The 12,083-nt window shown below is 47.0% G+C and overlaps 1 protein-coding gene across 1 annotated transcript in view; it reads right to left on the reverse strand.

Annotated features, from left to right (window-relative positions):
* Nucleotides 1-12,083, reverse strand: part of LOC137632570 (uncharacterized) — a 261,407-nt gene that overhangs the window by 136,399 nt on the left and 112,925 nt on the right. The window lies entirely within an intron of this gene.

Consider the following 12,083-nt stretch of genomic DNA (forward strand, 5'->3'; position numbering starts at 1 on the left):
CTTGTCGGACTTTGGCAACGTTGTGTTGAGGGGGCGAGTGAGGGAGCTGTGCCAATCGGGCGTCCATCTCCTGCATTCTTAATTCATGCGCTCTCTCTCTCTCTCTTTCATACCGCATCCTTTCATGCTCTGTTCTTCTCGGGGCTTTGTCTTCATTCATGAGCTCCCGCACATACCTTCGCAATTCTTCTCCCTCATAGCCTTGTCGTTCTGCCAAATCCACAAACGCACTGATTTAAGCAGCAGTCATTTTGCTAATTTCTTGTGGAGACAGCGACAAGAACAAACTCAACAGCACAAGGTACGATGTTGGCCGTGCATGAAATTATACGGAGGGGAAAGACGCTCTAGCCTTACGTAAGAGTCTCATGGAAGGAAGGATGAAGATGGAGCCGGGCAAAATGCACAATGGCTGTAAAAATGAGTCAAGAAAGAACTATCACCGAGTAGCAAGCCTTGCAAGTAATTGAACAGGAGCCTAACTCGAAAACCAGGGTCACGACAATGGGTGAGCTTAGGCTTTCCGGTTGTAATGCGTCCAAACAAGTAACAATATATTTGACAACTGTGCTACACAATAAAAAATGGAATCACAACTATAGGTGACCCTCTATGCTAGACAAAATAAACTGGAATCACAACTATACAGTAGGTGACCCTCTCGGCTTGTCAGGGAAAAATGAGATCACAACTATGGGTGACACTATGCTGGACGAAATAAAATGGAATCACAACTATGGGTGAATATCTATGCTAGTCTTAAAAAAAAATGGAACCACAACAATGGGTGAATCTCTGTGCTAGTCTAAAAAATTGGAATCACAACAATGGGTGAAACTCTATACTAGTCTTAAAAAAATTGGAATCACAACAATGGGTGAATCTCTATGCTAGTCATAAAAAATGGAATCACAACAATGGGTGAATCTCTATGCTAGTCTTGAAAAAATGGAATCACAACAATGGGTGAATCTTTATGCTAGTCATAAAAAACGGATTTTGAGCGAAGCGAAAAATCTATTTTTGGGTGAGATAGCCATGACGTCCTGATGGAAGGTTCCTTCGGTAGCTTCCTTGGGTATACAGTATTTAACTACAAGGATATTCCCAGAGAATTAAACCACAGGTTATCACAGAATTCTAACTTCTGGTGCGAGTATCCTAAAGGTTTCCCTTTAAGACATCGTATATAAACAGGGGACGCATGTAATAACACCCCACATAGCTATCTGCACCCCATATAGAGTTAACACTTCGATATGGAAAGGTGGAGAATAACCGGGGAGCCGTTCCACAGTTACACTCGTCCGTGGCTACTTTTGGTACTTGAAACGTAAACAAAGGGGCGCCATTGCTAAATGACGTCACGTCCGTTCTCATCCTGATGCCAGCTCCTTGCTAATCTCCATGATACAGCAAGACAGGGCGGGGCCTGAAAGGCTGAACTAGAATAGAAGGGAGGGTCCATCAGGACGTCATGGCTATCTCACCCAAAAATAGATTTTGGGCTCAAGCCATGGCGTCCTGATGGAAGGTTCCTTTATGGTAGCTTCCTTGGGTAAATAACTACTAAGATATTCCCAGAGAATTTAACCACAGGTTATCACAGAATTCTAACTTCTGGAGCGAGTATCCTAAAGGTTTCCCTTTTAAGACATCGTATATCAACAGGGGACGCATGTATTAACGCGCCACATAGCTATCTACACCCCGAACAGAGTTAATGCTTCGGTGTGTAAGGGCTGAGAATAGCTGGGAGCCGTTCCATAGCTAATCTCATCCGTGGTTACTTTTGGTACTCGAGACGTAAACAAACGGGCGCCATTGCTTAAATGACGTCACGACCGTCTTCATCCTTTGTTCAGTAGCTCGCCCTACTTAGACGGATTTTCCCTGTGCCTTACTTATCGCTTTGCATCTACGTTATGTCGCTACCTTCGGCCTCGCCTTCTTCTGGAAAGTTGAGTACAAGGTTCCAGTATTGTTTAGTTAAGCTCTGACCGTAAAGTAAATATTACTTTCCGAGATATTTGTTGTTTTGTGGCAGAGCTGTGCCTCTACCGGACCCGCCATTTTATGGCGTCGTTGTTGTTATGCATGCCTTATTTAGTTAGCCACAACAACGCTTCCGGCCTCATTTACTAATCGATAACATTAGTTTATTTAGTCTTCATAGCTAGGAACTTTTATATCGTGTTTTGACGCTTTTTATCGGTCATCGATTGACCTCATACCAGTCGGCTACTATAGCCCCCAGGCCAGAGCGCCTATATATCAGTGTTCATGCATGATTTTATTAGTGATCCTAGGCTAAGTTATGAAGATAGTGGCATTATTTTACAATACTTTCGACTGTGATGCAAGTGTTTTTCGCCTTCAGGGACCATATAGGGGATAGGTTAGTTAGTGTCCCTTCCTAACCTAACCTACTTGTAGGACCCCTATATGCTTCCTTCATCCCCCTGCCCTTGGCATTCCCTCTGTTTAGCCTTGATTCCCTTACTAAGTAAAGGGATCAAGCGCCTAACGGAGTATATTATCGCCTCTCAGTCCTCCCTAAGGGAATGAACCCCCCTTAGGGTTGTGTCCGAGAGTGAGGAACGGCTAGCCCTTCCTCTATGGCTAGGACTAGTCTATGACTGTCCTGCGATAGCGATATGTCTTCTATCTTTCCTAGTTCAGGGCTCTTAGCCCTGCTCTAGGTTAGGTTTTGGAAAGGTTATTCTGTCCCCTGCTGAAACTGTACCCATGCACCGTTTCAGCAAGGCTGCCTTATCTTAGGTTAGGGAGTGTCCTCCCTTTCCCTAGTGGCCGCTCTGGTACAGAACCCCTTCCATGGAAGACTCTTCTCTTCTCCCCTCCCCACCTATCTCTTGTATAGCCTAGCCTACACTTAGGTTAGTCTATCCCATCTGTCCCCTGTCCTACAACTCCTCCTTAGGGTGGAGTGATAGGGCTACCTTGAGCTTCTATGTGCAGTCCGCTCTGGTACATATACCCTTCATAGTGTCCTATGGGGTTAGCCACTGGATGTGTTCTGTATGTAGAGGTCTCCCCCTCTTTGGGTGTCCCCTAGCCCTCCCTTGGGCTACCCTAGCTCCCGGTCCTCTGAGACCCCTGCTTCTGGGTGATAGAGCCAGCCTCTATCATGGGTACACCCTCTCAGGGGGGGATGTCTGGGAGTCCATGACTGGACTTCTTACATCCCTCCCCCTGTCTCTCTCACTATCCGGGTGCCGGTCCCTTGCCGCCTCCACTGTCGGCGATACCCGCCTCCTACCTTGGTGACTCTCCCCTTACCCTCATGGCCGCCAGCCCCCCGTGTGCCGGGGGACTGCCGACCGCCGCCGGCTTCCTGCCGATGGCTTTCCTCCTTCCTCCTAGCTTCGCCGTCCGCCTGCCGGTCGGCCACCGGAGTGCCGGCATCCACTGCCGGCAACCTGGTTCCGCTATAACCATCCTTGTCCCAGTCACCAATCCGGAATCCTCCGACTGCCTGAGCCGCCGCTCCTCTGCCGGCGTGCCGCCGTTGTGCCAGCGGCCGCCACCCTGGTATTACTCTTGACTTATATATTGTCTGTTCTAATGCCAGAAACTCTGCTGGAGCGGCCTCCGGCGTGCCGGAGGTCTGCCGGAACCCCCCGGAGGCGTCAAGACTACTTGCACCCCCTTCTACTAGCTATCATATGAATACTGATAGCCCTACACTGCAAACAGATGGCCTGTTTACGCTATTAGATCAGTGCCTTGGTACTGTTCTATTAGTAATCATGCTGTCTCTTTGCATTCTTCAAAATTCCAGCATGCTGCGTGTATCTTAGCGCGGCTGGTTGCCGGAAGCAGTTACCCTAAGGCACCTGTTAGCCCCCTAATTTGGGACTGAGTGGCCTCGGTCCCAAACTTATCCTTGGCATTTTCCATGGAATTCCATTGCCCTATGGACTTCTAAGGAATACTATCCTGTGCCTTCGGCCATCTCGGATTATCCAAGGATAAAGCTTGCGGTAGCCAGCCGGGCGGGATGCATGGAGTATGTTTTCTTTACTACTCAATCTCTATGCATCACAGCCTTCATTAAGTTAAAATTAATGATTAATATTAACTTAGATTAAGAGCCATTCTTATGACTCCCCCCATACTCATTTTCTCTTTCTTCCACAGGAGGAGCAGATGAAGTGTGACTTCGACTTCTGCGCTGTGAAACGCCCGCACTTCTACGGGCATACGGCTTGCAGGACTCACGCCCCTTGTGCTAACAAGAAAGGGGATTTGAAATTCTGGGACCCGCTGAACTGTACGGTCTGCCAGGCTCACATAGCTGATGGCTTCCACAACTCTCCCTCAGCGGAGATCAGGAACATTGCTCGAGAGAAGCTACGCAAATGGGTGCGTGGCTTCCAGAAGAATGCCACCGGACCGTACCTGGCCACTGAAGAATTGAGGTCACTTCTGTTCCCAAAGGCCTCCCCTGATTCTGTGGTGCCCAAGGATTTGATCCCCACTGTCCAAATTACGGTGGAACCTGATGTAGTCATGGCCCAGTCCATGCACGATTGCCGCCTAGATTCCGATGATGACGAACACATGTCGGATGTCTCGGAGGGTACGGAGAAGACCCTTATGGCTCAAGGAGCTGAAGATGATGAAGACCAGGTGGAATACGCCGAGTCGGAGCAAGAGGTCGCTCCTCCTTCCATCTCCGCCCCTACTCCTACACCGACGGAAGTGTCTCTCCCGTCTACCTCCACGACCCCGGAACCCTCATCATCCACTCAGGAAATGCTCCGGTTGATTAAAGCCGTCATGGACGACAAGTTAAAGGAGAATCAGGAGTTCATCAGGTCCATGATAGGATCCAAAGAACCGAAGAAGATCTCGGTTAAGGATCTCCCCGCTTGCTCTCATGCCAACCCATGGAGGTATGCTGAGCATATGGTGATAGCGACCGGCAGAATCTTTGTCAGCGACAAGATCGGCTCGGTCCCCCTGGAAGATGTGGAATTCTTCCCCAATTTTGAGGCCTACCCGGACTGTTACGTCCGACTTCGCTCTGAACCTGCCTCTAAAGAAGAGACCGAACCGAAAGAAGAGATAGTGTTCGATCTCGCGAAGGCCCAGGCTATGCTAGCCAACACGATCAAGAGTAGGGGTTTTACCTGCTCTAAGCTTCCGGCCCTGAGCAAGAAGCACCCTACCTACGTCGCACCTGAAGATGCGGTACTCCCATTCATGGAAAAGGCCTTCGCTGCGTGCCTTAAAGCTGTGGAAGAGAGGAAAGCCTGCCCTGCACTGGAGGAGTGCAGACCCTTCTCCATAGTTACTCCCCCTGACGCTCGACACTGGAAGGACATCCAGCATACTTTCGTCGTGGGAAAGCTAGATCCTGACGTCGCCGGACGTCAGTTTAATGAAGACCGCCCGAAGCTCAACGATCACCTCCTTCGTCGGGAACAAGATACGAAGGAGAGGCTCGCAGCATCCATGTCCCACCAGGTCCAACTTGAAATTATGGCCTGTGACACCAGAGTACCAGACCACTACATGGTACTTGCCAAATCCCATATGGCAACCCTGATGAAGGACTTGTACCACTTCATGAAGGCTCGGAGAGCCTGTCGTGAATTCGTGTTCGCAGGTGCCACTGTGAAACACGAACCCCGGAGGCTGATTTCCTCCAACATCTGGGGCAAACACCTCTTCCCTTCTGACCTTGTGAAGGAGATCACTGACAAAGCCGCCACGGAGAATAGGAACCTTCTCCACAAATGGGGCATGTCAAAGAAGAGAAAACCCTCTCAGGACGACGGACCTCAACCTAAGAGGAAAGCCTCAAAACAGAAACCCCAGCAACGTCAACCAAGACGTCAGTTTCCGGGACCCGCTACCTCCCAAGTGGCAGCTCAGCCACAACAGACCTTTCAACTGGTCACCCAACCGGTATTGTCACAGTCACCGGTCTTCACCCCTGCTTTCGAGCAACAGACGACTACCTTTCGTCCCAAAGGTAGAGGCTCAAACAGAGGTGCAGGCAGAGACGCGTCTCGCCGTCCCTCCAGAGGCAGAGGAGGAAAGGGAGCTAGCGGCCGAGGCAGCAAGCCCTCGGGACACCAGAAGCAATGAAGTGCTTCCGGTGGGAGGAAGACTCCGCCAATTCCAGGATCGTTGGACCTTTGATCCCTGGGCACACAGCATCGTCAAGAAGGGTCTAGGCTGGAGTTGGACTCAACCATCCCCAAAATTCCAGCAGTTCTTCCAACAATCAACCCCCCTTCTGGAAGAATATGTCCTAGATCTCTTGAACAAGAAGGTGATAAGGAAGGTAAAGTCCACCAGGTTCCAAGGGAGACTGTTTTGTGTCCCCAAGAAAGACTCCGACAAACTCAGAGTCATTCTAGACTTATCCCCCCTCAACAAGTTCATAGCGAACGACAAGTTCAAGATGCTGACTCTTCAACAAATAAGGACCCTTCTGCCTCGAGGTTCCTACACGGTCTCCATAGACCTGGCGGATGCCTACTGGCACGTTCCAATGAACCATCACGCTTCCTCCTACCTAGGATTTCGACTCCAAAGGAAAAGCTACGCCTTCAGGGCCATGCCCTTCAGCCTCAATGTGGCCCCTCGGATCTTCACAAAGCTGGCGGACGCCATAGTACAACAGCTCCGCCTCCGAAACGTCCAGGTGATGGCCTACCTCGACGACTGGCTAGTTTGGGCTCCATCGCCCGAGGATTGTGTAAAATCCTGCAACAAAGTCACCCAGTACCTAGAACACCTGGGATTCAAGATAAACGAGAAGAAATCTCGCCTCTCTCCAGCTCAGAACTTCCAGTGGTTAGGAATCCAATGGAACCTTCAGTCACACCGCCTTTCCATCCCCCAGAAGAAAAGGAAGGAAATAGCAGGGTCTGTCAAGCGACTACTGAAATCCAAACGGATTTCAAGACGCCAGCAGGAACGAGTTCTAGGCTCTCTACAGTTCGCCTCAGTAACAAACCCAGTGCTTCGTGCACAGCTAAAGGATGCCGCGGGAGTCTGGAGACGTTCTGCATCCATCGCTCGAAGAGACCTCAAGAGACGGCTCCCAAACAGACTTCGACTTCTCCTCAAGCCGTGGTCGGAAGCAAAGGCCCTGAAAAGGTCCATTCCTCTTCAACACCCACCTCCATCACTCAACATCCACACGGACGCTTCGCTGGAGGGTTGGGGAGGTCACTCCCACCAAAAACTGGCTCAAGGCACCTGGTCTCCCCTGTTCAAGACGTTCCACATCAACATCTTGGAGGCCATGGCAGTCCTTCTAACTCTGAAGAAACTATCCCCGCCTCCCTCGATCCACATTCGTCTAACCCTAGACAACTTGGTGGTAGTTCGATGTCTCAATCGCCAAGGCTCAAGATCGCCCCAGATAAATCAGGTGCTTCTCCCAATCTTCCGTCTGGCAGAGAAGAAGAAGTGGCATCTGTCTGCAGTTCACCTACAAGGATTCCGTAACCTCACAGCGGATGCTCTATCTCGAACAAACCCGATAGAGTCGGAATGGTCTCTAGACGCAAAATCATTCTCCTTCATCTCTCACCAAGTCCCAGAACTTCAGATAGATCTCTTCGCAACGAGCGACAACAATCAACTTCCTCGGTATGTGGCCCCGTACGAGGACCCCAAGGCAGAAGCAGTGGATGCCATGTCACTGGACTGGAACAGATGGTCCAAGATCTATCTGTTCCCTCCCACCAACCTTCTGCTGAAAGTCCTCTCCAAACTGAGAACCTTCAAAGGGACAGCGGCCCTAGTGGCTCCCAAGTGGCCCCGGAGCAACTGGTACCCCCTGGTCCTGGAGCTGCAGCCCAAGCTGATCCCTCTCCCGGGCCCAGTTCTCTCCCAACAAGTACAGAAGTCGACTGTCTTTGCTTCATCATCGAAAATCAAGGACCTTCATCTCATGATTTTCTCTCCCTAGCCGCAAAGAAGAGGTTTGGGATCTCGAAGAAAAGTCTAGACTTCCTCGAGGAATACAAGACCGAATCCACAAGACGGCAATACGAATCATCCTGGAGAAAATGGGTCTCTTTCGTCAAGACAAAAAATCCTAAAGAAATCACAATTGATTTCTGCATGTCCTTCTTCATTCACCTTCATGGACAAGGATTAGCAGCCAATACGATTTCAACCTGCAAATCGGCTTTGACCAGACCAATTCTGTATGCCTTCCAAATTGATCTGTCCAGCGACATCTTCAATAAACTACCGAAAGCATGTGCTCGTCTATGCCCAGCACCCCCACCGAAACCGATCTCCTGGTCATTAGACAAGGTGCTCCATTTCGCCTCCAACTTGGATAATGATTCATGCCCTCTCAAGGATCTGACTCAGAAAGTTATATTTCTCTTTGCTCTTGCTTCGGGAGCCCGAGTCAGCGAAATAGTGGCATTATCAAGAGAAGAGGGTCACATCCTGTTTACTGATACAGGAGACATTACCCTCTCTCCTGATCCGACGTTTCTCGCCAAAAATTAATTACCCACCAAAAGATGGGGCCCCTGGAGAATATGCCCCCTGAAGGAAGATGTCTCTTTATGCCCAGTAGAGAGCCTCAAGGTCTATCTTCGCAGAACTTCGAACTTTGGTGGAGGCCAACTCTTCAAAGGAGAAACATCGGGCAGCGACCTGTCACTGAAAATATTAAGAGCGAAAATCACCTACTTCATTCGCAGAGCGGGTCCTGACAGTACACCCGCCGGTCATGATCCTAGGAAAGTTGCATCGTCTCTGAATTTCTTTCAGAGTTTGGACTTTGAAAGCCTTAAAAGCTTCACAGGTTGGAAGTCCTCGCGCGTTTTCTTTAAACATTATGCGAAACAAGTGCACGAAGTCAAACATTTTGTGGTAGCCGCAGGTAGTGTTATGAAACCTGCACCTAACTCTGCATAGAACAGTGAGTTACTTGGGACTCTAACTCTTCGGGTGCCTACGTTGACCCTCGAGCGATACATAGTGATGTCGAAAACACTTAGTGCTTTTATAACTGTTCTTATCCCAGGTGAAATGTCATAGTTGTCACACAAGTGCCGCATGCCCTGAGCATGATGTGTTTTAATCAAAGACTAACGTTCCTCGAGAACGAGTGCCTACTAATAAATTTGAAATTCCTTTTCAGATTCAAGATTTCTTAGCTCCAAAGTTATCTGTTATTAGCTCCAAAGTTATCTGTTATTTTGTGAAGTTAGCAAGAAGAGGAGCTTTTAGCACTAGTTGGAGAATTGGTAATGTTACTCCTCTATGTAAATGTGTTTGTGGTAGCTCAAGTCCCACTGATTACCGCCCAATTTCCATAACTCCCATATTATCTAAAGTTTTTGAACGTCTTCTGGCAAAACGTCTTAATAGGTTTGCTGAAGGTAATCATCTACTCCCTAGTTTGCAATTTGGTTTTCGTAAAGGCCTTGGAGCATGTGATGCCCTTCTTACAATCTCCAATGCTGTACAGAAATCCCTTGATTGTGGTCGGGAAGTTCGTATGATTGGCCTTGATTTTAGTGCTGCCTTTGACCGTGTTAATCATGAGGCCCTTGTTTTCAAACTGAAACAGTTGGGAGTGGGTGGGTCGTTTCTTAGCATTATTATTGATTTTTTAAGTAATAGATCTCAAAGAGTTGTTGTTGATGGGCACCATAGTGATTATAGGAATGTGATATCCGGTGTTCCACAGGGTAGTGTTCTTGGCCCATTACTTTTCATACTATATACACATGACATGTGGTTTGGCCTAGAAAACAAGCTTGTTGCATATGCAGATGATGCTACTCTCTTTGCATCAATTCCATCCCCTGAATGTAGATCTAGGGTTGGTGAATCCCTTAATAGAGATTTAGCTAGAATTAGTGCATGGTGCAAATTATGGGGTATGAAGTTGAATCCTAACAAAACTCAAAGTATGATTGTAAGTAGGTCAAGGACGGTGGCTCCTCAACATCCGGATCTCAGTATTGATAATGTTTCTTTAAATATGTATGACTCTTTCAAAATTTTAGGTGTGATTCTCGACAGTAAATTTACTTTTGAGAAACATATAAGGTCTCTGTCTTCTTCAATTGCACAAAAAATAGGCTTATTGAGAAAGTCTTTCAAGATTTTCGGTGATCAATCTATTCTGAAGAAGTGTTTTAATTCTTTCATTCTACCTTGTTTTGAGTATTGTTCTCCTGTTTGGTCTTCAGCTGCTGATTCTCATCTTAATTTGTTGGACAGAAACTTACGGTCTATTAAATCTCTTATTCCTGATCTAGATATTAATCTCTGGCACCGTCGTTCAATTAGTTCATTATGCATGTTGCATAAGATTTTTCATAACTCTGACCATCCTTTACATTCAGATCTCCCTGGACAATTCTATCCTGTTCGTAATACTAGGCAGGCAGTTAATTCTAATAGCCAGGCCTTCTCCATCACGAGACTCAATACTACGCAGTACTCTAGAAGTTTTATTCCAGCTGTTACCAAGTTGTGGAATGATCTTCCTAATCGGGTGGTTGAATCAGTAGAACTTCAAAAGTTCAAAGTTGGAGCAAATGCTTTTTTGTTGACCAGGCGGACATGAGTCTTTTTATAGTTTATTCATGACATATTTGTTTTTGATGCTGTTAATAGTTTATATATGACATGTCTGTTTTGACGTTGTTACTGTTTTTAGAATGATTTATTGTTAATTTGTTCTCTTCATTTATTTATTTCCTTATTTCCTTTCCTCACTGGGCTATTTTTCCCTGTTGGAGCCCCTGGGCTTATAGCATCTTGCTTTTCCAACTAGGGTTGTAGCTTGGATAGTAATAATAATAATAATAATAATAAGAGCAAGTCTTTATTACTATGTACATTATAATTACTGTAAATGAACTTTACTTATTGCTGCAATTCATTTAATTTCTGCATTTGTGAAATAAAATTTCTATTTTATTACCTGTGCGTCTCAATCAGCTCCTACTTACTATGAAATACATGCCTGTCATAGTTTTATTATCCCCTTTTCCTTATGGTTCATGGAGAAATTAAGATACTAACTCTTAATTTATATTCACTCTCACTATGTAATGTTCCAATACGAATACTTACTCTTCATACCCTGGAGATGAAACCAACCTTCTCAGCACACAGTGTCCAACCACCACTGGTCTGCTTTTCAGAATGTTCCTATACGAATGCCAAACATTCAGCTTCGTCTCCAAGTTCTTCAAGTTCTTCTATCAGGGTGAATAGCCCTTCAATACCACTTTGACGTCGGCATGGCCCGTGGGAACTTCACTGCCAAGGGGGGCAGGAAGATTCTTCCCTACGGTTCTTTAATAAGATTACTATGCTATTTTGTCAAAGCCCTTGGCACTTACTAATAGGGGAAAATCTACCATGATACATTGATTCTCTGGTATTCTTCCATCAGGACGCCATGGCTTGAGCCCAAAAAACGGATTTTGAGCGAAGCGAAAAATCTATTTTTGGGTGAGATAGCCATGGCGTCCTGATGGACCCTCCCTGCTACTTCGTCCAGTTTTTAGGTCCCGCCCTGCTCTGCTGTATCATGGTGATCGGCAAGCAACTGGCTTCAGGATGAAGACGGTCGTGACGTCATTTAAGCAATGGCGCCCGTTTGTTTACGTCTCGAGTACCAGAAGTAGCCACGGATGAGATTAGCTATGGAACGGCTCCCAGCTATTCTCAGCCCTTACACACCGAAGCATTAACTCTGTTCGGGGTGTAGATAGCTATGTGGCGCGTTAATACATGCGTCCCCTGTTGATATACGATGTCTTAAAAGGGAAACCTTTAGGATACTTGCATCAGAAGTTAGAATTCTGTGATAACCTGTGGTTAAATTCTCTGGGAATATCTTAGTAGTTATTTACCCAAGGAAGCTACCAAAAAGGAACCTTCCATCAGGACGCCATGGCTATCTCACCCAAAAATAGATTTTTCGCTTCGCTCAAAATCCGTTTTTTGGGCTCAAGCCATGACGTCCTGATGGAAAAGTACCAGAGAATCAATGTATCGTGGAAAATTTCCCCTTATTAAAGTAAGTGCCAAGGGCTTCA

Source organism: Palaemon carinicauda, chromosome 41, assembly GCF_036898095.1.
Source record: "Palaemon carinicauda isolate YSFRI2023 chromosome 41, ASM3689809v2, whole genome shotgun sequence".
NCBI lineage: Eukaryota > Metazoa > Arthropoda > Malacostraca > Decapoda > Palaemonidae > Palaemon > Palaemon carinicauda.